Below are 12,677 nucleotides of genomic sequence, written 5' to 3'. Positions count from 1 at the left end.
ATGTGATTTCTAATAAGAAATATGTATTTGGTCACCATACCAGTTTGGAATTTCCTGTGATGAGAACTATAAAGGTGTCTTTTGTTATGTTAATGAGGTTACTTTTGAAAAACACATAATATTGGGGGCTGGTTAGTAAAGGAGCCAACCCTGTCATTTAGACACTTGGGATTTCCATTACTACTCCCAGTCTCCAGAGAGGGCAAGGGGCTGGAGACTGAGTTCAATCTCCAATGGCCAGTGATTTAGTCAATCATGCCTATGTAATAAAACCTCCATAAAAACCCAAAAGGACAGGGTTCAGAGAATGTCTGGGATGGTGAGCACATGGAAATTTGGGCAGAGTGGCATGCTGGGAGAGAACATGGCACCTCTGTGCCCTTCCTCATGCCTTGCCCTGCGCATCTCTTCCATCTGGCTGTTCCTGAGTTATATCCATTTATAATAAAATGGTAATCTAGTAAGTAAAATATATTTCTGAGTTCTGTGAGCTACTGTAGCAAATTACTCACATCTAAGGAGGGGTTCAATGGAAATTCCATTCTATAGCACTGTCAGTCGGAAGTACAGGTGACAACCTGCACTGGTGATTGACATCTGAAATGGAGACAGTAGAAGCCAGTCTTGTGGGAATGAGGCCTTAACCTGTAAGATCTACTGCCCTCTCTAGGTAAATAGTCTCAGAATTAAGATTAATTGTAGGACACCTACCTGGTACATAGAATTGCTTGGTGATGTGGGAAAAACAGCCTCCATATATTGGAAATGTGTGCAGAATCATCGGTGCTTAGGATTTTGTTGCCTGAACAGTGCAATATTCTCCAGATATTCAGAGCCCACGCCTCGCACCATGGCTATACCAAACCTGCAGTGACGGCCTGGCCTAGAGAGTTTCAAGTCTTACTGTTGTAGCTTGGTGGTAGTACTGTTTAGCCATCATCTCTCCTCAGGGAGAAAACGGTATCTTGCTGCTTCTACCTTATGTTTTCCCATGTTTGCTGTCTACTTTTACTGTACCACTCACCTAAAATGCCTTTCCATATACCCTAAACCTGCTCATTTTTCAGACCTAGTCCACATCCTACCTCTTTCATAACATCCTTCCCAACTACCCAACCCTGATGTGATTGTCCTTCTCCTTTGAGTCTTTATGTACCTAATGTGAACACTATTCTGGTCTGTTAACCACATACTGCTTTGTTACAATTCTTCTGTTACCTTTTGGATCTGTTATTTTATGATTGCATTACGTTTTAATTTTTCACATGTCTCTTTTTATCTATACTTGCTTTTCTTTGACAAAGACTTATAGCCCTTATTCCACATATTTTATTTCAAAAAACATGTTTCAACTTTAAGCACTCACAAAATATCTCTTAATTGATACATATTAGAAGCTTAGGTGTTTTGTTATTCCTAGGTGGATTGAATAAATAATTACCTTTAACCACCAGTATCACAATGAATAGTAGTCAGTATTTCAAACAAGTGTTGTTAAATTGTTATGTGTATGAATGATAAAAATAAGGGCTCTTTGAGCCTTTAAATTAGTCTCCTCATCCTTAGTTCCTACATCACTAGCTGATTCTTGAGGTCTTAAATTCAATGATCATGCCAAAAGACAGCAAATGCTGTAAGTTCATTCACTTACTAACCTTTCCATATCCTTTTCTAAGAATGAGATGGTAGTATGAGGAAAACAAGACATTGAGTAACTTCATGTTATTTGGTTAACAGTGTTTTTGACCAACATAAAAAGTTTTAAAACAAGCTTTGTTCCTAGGATATGGTGCTACAGACAGAGAAGAAATAGAAGACTGGCCCAAATTAGCAAAAACCCTGTGAAACTCTGTCTTAATGAATGGAAACAATTAGGAAACTAATTACAGTGGATCCCTACCTAAGACTGTTGTAAAAGTGAAATTAAAGGACCTTGTGAGTTACTTTATGGGCCTTTAGTACATGTAGCCTGTTTTACGAGATCTGCCTTGGTTTGTTGCTTATTTGATATCTATCACAGTGAGACACACTGTAGAACTGTTTTACTGTATATAATTAATTTGCCATTTATCCAGCAAATATTGAGAGCCTCCTAACTTCAAACCATTATGCTAGGTAATACCGAAGTGAGAGCAGCTGTATATGGTTTTGTCCGCAGGGAGCTTATTCAGAACAAGAGAGTTCATCATATGGGCTAGAGTGAATGGCTATTCTAAATCCATATTCAAAATCCGGTAAAGATTTTATAGAATATTTCACTTTAGGAATGAAATGTTAGTGGTAATATACTGCACTTGGACCATTTCCTTAGGCTTTATTTTAGCAATTGTTCACGGGAAACGCATAATTCAGGCATTTCTTCCTTGTCTCGTGAAGCAGTCTGAGGTACCCTTGGGGAATAACTTGTGTCCTTTCTTATTCATTGGAAGATAACAACATCAATAACAGAAAGTGTGTTGATTGTTTTTTGCATAAAGTCATTATCCAATTCTGTGGTAAATTTGGAAACTACAGACTGTGATGTTTTCCTTTAAAAACACTTCTGTAGGAAGGTGATTCTGAACAGCACTTAGTCCCAAAGGACAAACTTTAGGGAGGGGACACATAACTTCATGAGTATACTGACTTATGAATAGTTCCGGGAAATCTATTATAAACCAGAAAATTAGGTTTGAATGTAATCAACTTAAATATGAATGGCACTCTTTTTATCCAAATTAAACCACAGGATTAGAAAGTTGTTCTTTCCCTTTGCAGGCAGGTCCTTAAAATAGTATACTTAATAAATGAGGCCTACTCTGTTTCTGATATGTTTTCCAGATGATGCAAATCTCCAACTACTGTGGTCTAGTATTTTAAAACCTGACTTTTAAGAAATGTATATTCAGTTTTAGTTCATCTCCTTTAGCATACATTTAGTGAAGATAGAGAAATCAATGTTATCCTTTTCATGTCAACCTAGAAAATTGATTTATTGCTTACCTTTATCTTCTCTGAAATAGAATAGGTTAAAATTTCCTTGTAGGTTGTAATGTTTAATGCTTTAAAAGTTTTGCTTCTCTCTCAACTTTATATTGAATCTCTAAGTAGTTAAATAATAGGGATCTTACATGAGATTTACAAGGCCTTATACCATTTTCAGTGGGGGCATTGGGGAACAATGGATGGCAAAAATCTTATTTTGATAGGGAGCAGAGAGAGCTTTACAAACTTATTTCTAATTTAATTTAGTCATTACCTCAAATTAAGGTGTGCTAGTTTGGGGAGAATTCATTAGGAAAAGGGAAAGCATTAAGGAAACTCATACATAAAATATGTTTTTAAAAAGCTAGGAATATCATTTATTTGTACTATTGAATAAATTCAAATTTTAACAGAGATTGAGATTTTATTTTTATTTTTATAGAGGTTTCCATGAACTGTACAGGACATCCAGTTTTTATACAATACTATAAATGGCAGTTACATCTTTGCATTTAGAAATTATAGAACATAGGCCTTTCTTAAAATAAGCAAATGAAGTTATTTCAACTCCCTACAAATTATTCTGACCTAATTTGATACTTTAATGCCCAGGAAATGATTGTTTATCTTTACCAAAATTATATCATTGTTAATACAGTATGCCACTTAGAACCCCTGAAACCAAATGTTACATACATAATATATAAAATAGAAATAGAAATATATATATAGAAAAAGAATTATGTTAAAATATATATTTTAAATATGTAGAAACACAGTTATAGCTATGAAAATCCATACTCAATACTATTACATATCAGTGCTTGCCATCATGAATTAACAGTTTGGTGGCTTGCTTCAGCCAAGAATTGGTTGTATGATTAAGATAACTAGCTATAGATGCAGTTTATCCAGCTATTTCTCTGAGAATTCAAATGAATGTTCTTTTTGTAAGGTGGTTGATTTCTTGTACTACTACTAATGCGGTGAAAGGAGTCTTTCCAAGATCAAGAACAAGCAGCAAAACCCTTAATTTGAATTTATAGCCTTCAGAGGCAATCTGCAACACAACTTAACTGTCCGAGCAATTTATTTTAATTAATATGATTTGTGCTATATATTTAAGTAGGAGAGTTATATACCAACAAATGGGACAACTAAGAATGCTAACAGTAACATTTTAAATAGTTATGGCCTAGGGAAAACATAAACGGAAGCACAGCCATCAGTAGTTATGGAAGCTGAACTTTTCCGTAACCAGTAAATCATCCATATCTCCATAGAGACTTCATTTCCACCCATGGATTTTTTTTTTTTTAATTATAAGAGTTTAGATAAAAGGCCAAGGTCACGCTATTTGCGTAGCATTTAGTGCTGATGTAGAAGAAATGCCCTCTGTTAAGAGAAGTGTCAGGAATACTATATATTGCCAGAGTGCATTGCTGATTTTTCTTAGAGTAATGTATAATTTAATGAATCAAAAGAAAAAGGTCTTTTTTTTTTAGTTAAATTTGACACACCTGAAAATATTCACAGACTGTGTTCTAGAGACATTTACCGTCTACTGCATTTATGAAACTGCTATGTTAAAAGGTACTTAAGTTATATTAAGCAATACTATTCTTGGTCTAAAAATTATGTTTAAAAAAATCCTCTTCATCAAGGAAAGAATTACATATTTACAACCCCAATATTTGCAGAAATTGAGTGCATTTTTACTAGCTTGTGTACAGCTGATGACAACACAAGGATCAGCACTGCACGAACCACTTCTGGGGATAATGATCTGAATGAAAACTCTATTTAGAAACACATGGTCTATCAGCGAAAGATCCTGTTTGCAACCTTTGTTATTCAAATTAGTAGTAACATCATATTTATAAAAGGATTTGAAATATGGACCTAGTTTATATTTTGCTTGAAATTGGCTAAGAATTTAGAAAGATTAGAACTGTTGTAGAATCCAGGAGAAAATGAGAGCTCTACATTATTAATGCCATTACTCTTCATTGAGTCACTGACTGTATGTTCTTATTCATACAGGTTTCAAAGTTCTTTTCCTTTCATTCATTCAGTAATCAAACTATTTACCAAATGCCTACTATGTGCTGGTACTGTGGGGGTATGGAGCCTATAATAATAATAGCTATTACTTATTTAGCAATTTCAATATGCTAGGCAGTATTCTCAGTACTTTGCATATATTAATTCATTTAGCTCTCACAGCAACTTTATGAGGTAAGTTAACTATTATTGCCACAGACTAAGAGTTACCCAAGTCACACAACTGGATAGTGATGGAGCCAATATTCTAACCCAAGCAGCTGACTCCACTAGTGCTCTTACCCGATACGGTACATGTACCGCAACCTAGGTCTGTCTCTGTGTCTTGTCTCCTATAACAGTAAATGTTAGCTGCTCTCGTGGAGCTCCCAGTTTAACAACATTTTATATCCACTCTGTGTATTTAAAAAAATTAATCGATGAGGGTCTCTCTCTCTCTCTCTCTCTCTCTCTCTCTCTCTCTCTCTCCTCCCCATGCCAGGCCAGGATTGGGAGAAGTGATTTGAGAACATGGCAGATCCTTTTGAGTTGAGGTGCCATCATTTTCACAGTCATGGCAAAGTAGGAGCATCTCAAAATAACTCCCATTGCCTCATCTCCTTGAGGATGATGGCATCGCTTCCTCACTTCCTTTCCTCATCCCTGAGGAACTAATAAGAAATACTGCTTCCTTTAACTTCATGCTGGCATCAAGGAGGTTAAGAGGCAGGCAAGCAAGATCTTTGCCCTCATAGAATTTATATTAAAGTGGATATCAAAGTTATTTCAGTAATATTTTTCATCTCATGGCCCTTCAGTAAACTATGGTGCCCTCTTTAATAGCTCACAAAATATGGAGTACATCATGCGTCTAGACTTGGTCATTCTTTCCAAGATTCTTGGCTTGATCTCTTCGTGCTGTTTCACCTTAGGATATTTAACAAGAAATCACCACTGCAGTGTGGGACTCCCATAGATGAATTTTAATAATTTATCATTTGAACTTTTGAAAATCGTTCTCTCTACATAAAAAAAAAAAAAAAAGACAAAACAAGGCCAACACTTCAATGTGGATGCAAGCTTTGGCAAAATGCATAAAAGTAACACTAAGTCTAAGGTAAATTGAAACTCTAAGCACATTTTGCTTGCATTCCTTCCTTGTTTCTAATTTAATAAATGTTTCCCAGAATGAAGTCTGTAATACGTACATATGTATGTATTTTATATATATATATATAAATATATATATTTATATACACACACACATATATATATATATATATATATATATATATATATAAAATGCTTAGTTATTCCCTTTTGGGTTCTGTGTCAATTGTGTACATTTCATAAATATAAACATAAGACATATTTGCTAAGGAATTACATTTGTTGATGTGGCAGCCCCATGGCTTAAAGTATAAAAAATTCATACCTTGTCAATTATGAATTGCATTTCTCTCATTTGTATAGAATATGGAACTTGTTTGAGTACTAGCTAAAAATGTACGTGATACTATTTCAGATGTGAGTATTGCTTACCAAAAAAAAAAAAAACAAAACAAAAAACCCACCCTGCCTTAAGAGGTCAAACATCCAAAAACTATAATCCTTATAAATAAATTGCAAAAAGTCTGTCCTTTGCTCATTTATTCAGGTTTCTTCTTATTACATCCAATTACCAACCCTATCAGTTCATTTCCTTTGATTTATCTTTTAGTCCAATGAGTGTCATAATAGAAAGGCAGCATGAATACCCTTTAATACTTATGGATATTTTTCAAATTTAAACATCTTCCTTGCTAAGCAGAATTTATGCACTGACTAACTCCCACAGCTATCACCCTGGATGCCCTCTTCCTATTTCATTACCATTTTGTGGATGAACATATCACTGGTATGGTATTTATCTTGATAGATAGCCAAAAAAGTCTTGCTCCAAAAAGCTATGCCATGTTTCTAGCCCTTGTTTATGAGGGAGGCATCTTTCAGCAGAGCTGCCTGCACTAAATGGTGGTCCAACACATATCATTGCTATTTTCCCTGAGTAAAATCAGATATATGCTGTTAATTTAACTAGAAACTGGCCCTTTATTCTGTCTTCCCAATTATCTCACCCATTATCTCTCATACCCTAAAATCATATCATTCTCCAGAGAACAGGTTATTTCTCCAAACATCCTTGTCTCATTGCTTCCAGATAACTATCTGTGACTCTTATTCCCTTTCAACTGCTTATAGTCATTTTAACATGTGTCATCACAGCTTAAGGTGTGATTATATCTAATAATACTTTACTATTGCAGTGGGTGCACCACAGTTACCACCACATACAGAAAATTCTGCCTGACATTTCCAGAGCTTTTTTGCACTAGAGTAATAAGTCAAGTACCGTGTTACCTCTTTCTAGACTGCCTGGTGAATAAGCCAGTACAACTACCAAATGTCCTGAAAGAAGGCCTTACTACTTTGGACAACCTTCTTCCTCACCTTCATAGCCCTACAGAACTGCCCCTTATTCCTCTTTTCTGACTTTATCTCCCTAATTTAAATTCTAACGTCAAGTGTATGAGTTGACTAATACTAAAATTAACTTCCCAACAGAACCCATTTATCGACCAAGTTAAACAAATTTCTTCTGTACTTAACAGAGCCCTGCATTAGGCTCTGTGCTGACAGCTCAGAGCCTGGAGCCTGCTCCACATTCTGTGTCTCCCTCTCTCTCTGCCCCTCCCCTGCTTGCACTCTGTCTTGTTCTCTGCCTCTCAAAAATAAATAAACATTAAAATTTTTTTTTAATTTTAGGTTGATTTTTTTTCCCTAAGGAAATAGTTAGGAAGCATTAAAAAATAAAATCAGCTAGGAAATTGAGATATTTAGTAAACAAAATCATTCAAATTTTTTCTATCTTGCTCAGCTATTCTACTTGCCATAACCTATGAATTTGGCCAAAATGCAGTTAGTCAAATTCAGTTATAGGCAGTTGACATTCAGAAGCCATCTTCACTGATGAACCCATTGTAATGAGTTCCTGCTACTATATTACAATTCTCATTTCCCCATAAAATTTATTAAATTTTATTTACTATCAAAATCCATCATTGATCCAACAATATGCAGTAGAATCAATAATGTCTAATGATGTTTTAACATGCCTAATTTTGTTGTAAATTAAGCTATTAAAAACAAGGTCTTTGCCAGCCCTTTCATTTATAGGTGATGGGGTCTACTCAAGAGGATCTTACTTAACAATTCAGGATTATCATTTAAAAAAATGTAAAATGCTTGTCATAGGCCAGTTCTTCTTTAACATTAGCTAGAAAATGAACTCTTCTGGAAGAATACCTTGGGAATGGAGTACATTAATGACCCAGTGGGATAAACACTTGACCACCAAAAAGCACTGCATTTGAAAAATTGCTTTTTCTCAACCTAACCGTGCTTTGTACAACATAAACAGATTCATTACTGCTGAGATATGCTGCATCTCTAATTTCATTTTCACAAAACTTCAACACACCTCCATAGAATCCAGATTAGTTTTCTCAGTAAATAACTATGACATTACCATTATTAGTGTTCATAGGAAGTCCCTATTTAAAAGCACAACAGGGAAATTACTAGACAGTATCTTCACCCCCAGCAAACACATAAAAATACAAATACACACCCATAGATAATAAAACACTGGAAAATGATAAGGATAATCAAGAAAATACTATATCTTCACCTGTGGTTTAGCTATTCAGCCAACTTTAAACAATTTTATAATACCATATATTATTTTTAAAATATAGGAAAATGTTAGCAATCAAATATTATGAGAAAAGTGTCAACCTAATTATGAAATGAAATTAAGCTGTCAAGCAATAAAATACTGTGAATCATTAATCTAAATTCTATATTATACACAAGGAGAAGAGATTCCAGATAAAAGGCTCAAATTGCATAGTGTGAAATATTTCACTTTAACCTGTTCCTAAAATCTTTTCTGGTTTTCTTTTCTGGGTTTTTCTCTTTTTTAATAGCTCAAATGTTTAATAATTAGAATTCCATTCCCATTCATTTGCTACTGACCTAGCATTGCCTGTGGGATCTGAAAATCGATTTCATGAAGTACAGCCAACCTTTTTATAGAGAAGAGCCTTTTCTAAAATCCCCTAAATTCCCTTAAGCTTTGAAATTCTTGGTGTTGTGTTGTGGAATCTGTTAATATCACAGAGAGAAAGTGCAGAAAGATACTAATGCAGGGCTGTGGGTGCCTATGCTTCAAGCCATGATGCTGTCTGTGGTCAAATGGGTTGGTATTATAATTTGCTAGGCAATGGTAAATAACGAGTCTAGTCTCCTTTCAAAAATGACTCAGCTACTTAGTGAATGTGTCTTAGAAGCTATACAAATTTTCTAAAACAGATTACTGAACAAAATATTGGTATATAGAAATAAATACTTTTGGACTGTCTACTATGAGTCAGGCAATATATTAGGTGCAGGAGATAACAGTGAATATGGTAATTATTGCCCCTTCCTTTATGGATGTTATATCTGTCGCAAAGAGAAATTTTGGACAAGTAATCAAATAAAATGAATGAGTGGCAGTACTACAAAAGTCAATATTCAGGTTCTTTAATAATTTTTATAGTTTTTCTATATGGATCCTGCATATTTTTATTAGGGTTTTTCCTAGAGATTTTATGGTACATATGTTAGTATTATTCAGAGAATTTTTTCTACTATCTCTACTGTTTCTTATTGGTATATTGATATTTTTTGATATTTTTTTGTATTTAACAGCCTTACAGATTTCTGTTTAAAAGGATTTTATGTGGCATTTTTGAACTTTCTAAGAAATATTCTCTGCAGTTACTAATGACTTTTCCCTTTCCCCCTCCAGTAGTTATTCCATTAATTGATTTGTGTGTTGTTGCACCAGCCAGAAATTCTAGAATAATGTTGAATAACAACATTGGGAATTCCATCCCTCCTTGATTTTAATGAGCTCAGTTTATATAATTAGTATTACATGATGTGCTCTTTCTAGATACCCTTTTTTTATGAGAAGAAAGTATACTTCATTGTTTCCCTTAAGATGTTGTTTATTAGGAATTTTTTCCCCTAAGTTCTTAATTATTTAATTATGATCTCTCTCTCTCTCTCTCTCTCTCTCCCCCCCCCCCGCCCCCCTTTCTGTCTGTATCACTTTAAGTATTTTTTTTCAAGAGGAGCATTTGGTGCTACAATTTTTAACTTCCTCAGTAACTGAGAATTCTGTTACCATCACATATAAACAATATCTAGGAGGGCATACAATTCTTAGGTTACAGGTTTCTGCCTTAAAATGCCACAGACCATTGGGAATACAGAATTGTACAGCCACTTTGGGAAGTGTTTTGGCAATTTAGGGGAAATTTACACTTACACAAAACCCTATAAACATGTTTATGGTAGCTTTATTCATAGTAGCCCAAACCTGTAAACTATAGAGGTGTCCTTAAATTCTTCCATACAATGGACTATTACTCAGCCATAAGAAGGAAAAAACTGTTGGTTCATACAACAGGTTGGGTGAATTTTAAATGCATTTTCCTAAGTGAAAGAAGAAAGACTATATATGCTAAAGAAGACAGTGGCTATGGGTTGTGTTGATTTTTTTTTAATGTTTATTTATTTTTGAGAGCGAGAGACAGCATGAGTTGGGGAGGAGCAAAGAGAGAGGGAGACAGAGAATCCCAAGGAGGCTGTAGCTATCAGCACAGAGCCTGATGTGGGGCTCTATCTCAGGAGCACCAAGATCATGACCTGAGCTGAAGTCAGATGCTTAATGACTGAGCCACCCAGGTGCCTCCCCTATTGTGTGATTTTATTTTACATGATACTCTTAAAAAGGCGAAAGTACAAGGAGGAAAACATATCCGTGGTTGCCAAGGATTGTGAATGGGAGGACACATTATCCATAAAGTGTAAGTCTCATTTTCTGTAGGGAAGTGTAATGATGGGCACATGACTCTGCATTTGTCAAAATGTACAGAATGTACACAACTAAGGGTGAATTTTATTGTATGAATACCACAAGATCTACTGGGAGGTGGGGGCAAATATGGAATGCAGATGGCGACAAAAGAAATCTAGCTATATCACAATTGAATCACATTAACTACACTGAAGGGAATGGGGGAGAAAGAAGCTAAGCAAAGAAACTCTGGAAGGCAAGCAGCATTTTGACTGGATACTTTAAGGCTAAGGACAAAAAGACCTGTTCACACACATCGTTCTCTAGTTGGTAATTTGTTTCTTAGAGAGATATGGATTAGGAAATTTAAAACTGCTCTTTTAAATTTTAGATTTTTTTTTAGATTTTAAAGGTATTCTTAGATGCTTTTAAAGTTATTTTCATTTATGCTTATATACTGGAGTTTGAGTTAAGAAATAAATTACAGAAAATGGACTCAGATTTCTTACTATCAGAGGAAGAAGTTACAAAAAATAGAGGAAGGCTAGAATAAGCCCTATGGTGTTGGATTAAAATTGGAGATATCACTATGAACTTATTCTTTTTAACGTACACGTAAGTGACAGAGAAATGAACTCTGATGGGTGTGTATGCATGAGCCAGTATCCGTACCTGTATTTCCTAGGTTCATCCACTGAAGAGGTCTAGAAGGTGCCTGAGTAACAATGAGCAAAGCCAGCACCCAAGTCTTGGCTTCTAAATTCCATTCTCTAATGAAAGAAATGGGACTCTTGGGGTAATACCTGACTCTAGGGCTGTGGCAGGGAAAACACAATGTAAGCCATCCTGAAAAAGTTGCCAGTTGCCAAAGTCAGAACAGCTTGAGCAACAAGATAAATAACAACAGCACTGGATGGTAACTCCATAATAAAATAAATATTCATGATTCCATATGACTATAAATAAACAACTGAATAAATGGGGCAGAAGTGGTAAATAATGATTCCACTTGATAAATATGAAGGATTGAGGGAAATAGCAATTATTAGTAAAATACCACAGTGATAACTGCCACACAATGTATGCTAAAATTAGTGGGTGAAAGTTTATGCAAAAATAGGATATTTGCATTAGATCAAAGCATCTCCCCCAAATATTTAAAAATTATAAAGGAAAAGTAGTAACCTTGGTAGAGAATCCTAACAAACCCCAGATTAATCAAGTGACCAAGAGTAATATCACCAGTAGTCAGACATCCTGATAGTATTCAATCCCTGATGTGATAGACCGAGAGAGGCACGTGACTTTCCTTCTATGACTTTCCTTCCCAGTAATGCACACTTCTAGTGTTTTTTTTTTTTTTTTGAGAGAGAGAGAGAGAGAGAGAGAGAGAAAGAAGGGGACAGAGGATTCAAAGCAGGCTCTGCACTGACAGCCTGATGAGAGGCTCAAGTTCACAAACCATGAGGTCATGACCTGAGCCGATGTCCGATGCTTAACCGCTTAATCAACTGAGCCACCCCAGCGCCCCTCCAATAATGGTCATTCTTAATCACAAGAAAGCATCAGACAAACCCAAACTGAAGCACAGTCTACAAAAGAACTGACCATGAACCTTCAAAAGTTTATAAGGCCATCCGAGACAAAGATTCAGAATCTGCCACAGACTGGAGAAGACAAAGGAGAAATGACAACTAAATGCAGTATGAGCTCCAGGAAC

General features: G+C 35.3%; 1 protein-coding gene across 3 annotated transcripts in view; it reads right to left on the bottom strand.

Annotated features, from left to right (window-relative positions):
- Positions 1–12,677, bottom strand: part of KIAA0825 (KIAA0825 ortholog) — a 386,168-nt gene that overhangs the window by 16,056 nt on the left and 357,435 nt on the right. The gene's annotated exons all lie outside the window — the stretch shown is intronic.

Source organism: Panthera onca, chromosome A1, assembly GCF_046562875.1.
Source record: "Panthera onca isolate mPanOnc1 chromosome A1, mPanOnc1 haplotype 2, whole genome shotgun sequence".
NCBI lineage: Eukaryota > Metazoa > Chordata > Mammalia > Carnivora > Felidae > Panthera > Panthera onca.
Note: the sequence above shows the minus strand (reverse complement) of the source record. Positions and strands in the feature narration are given on the sequence as shown.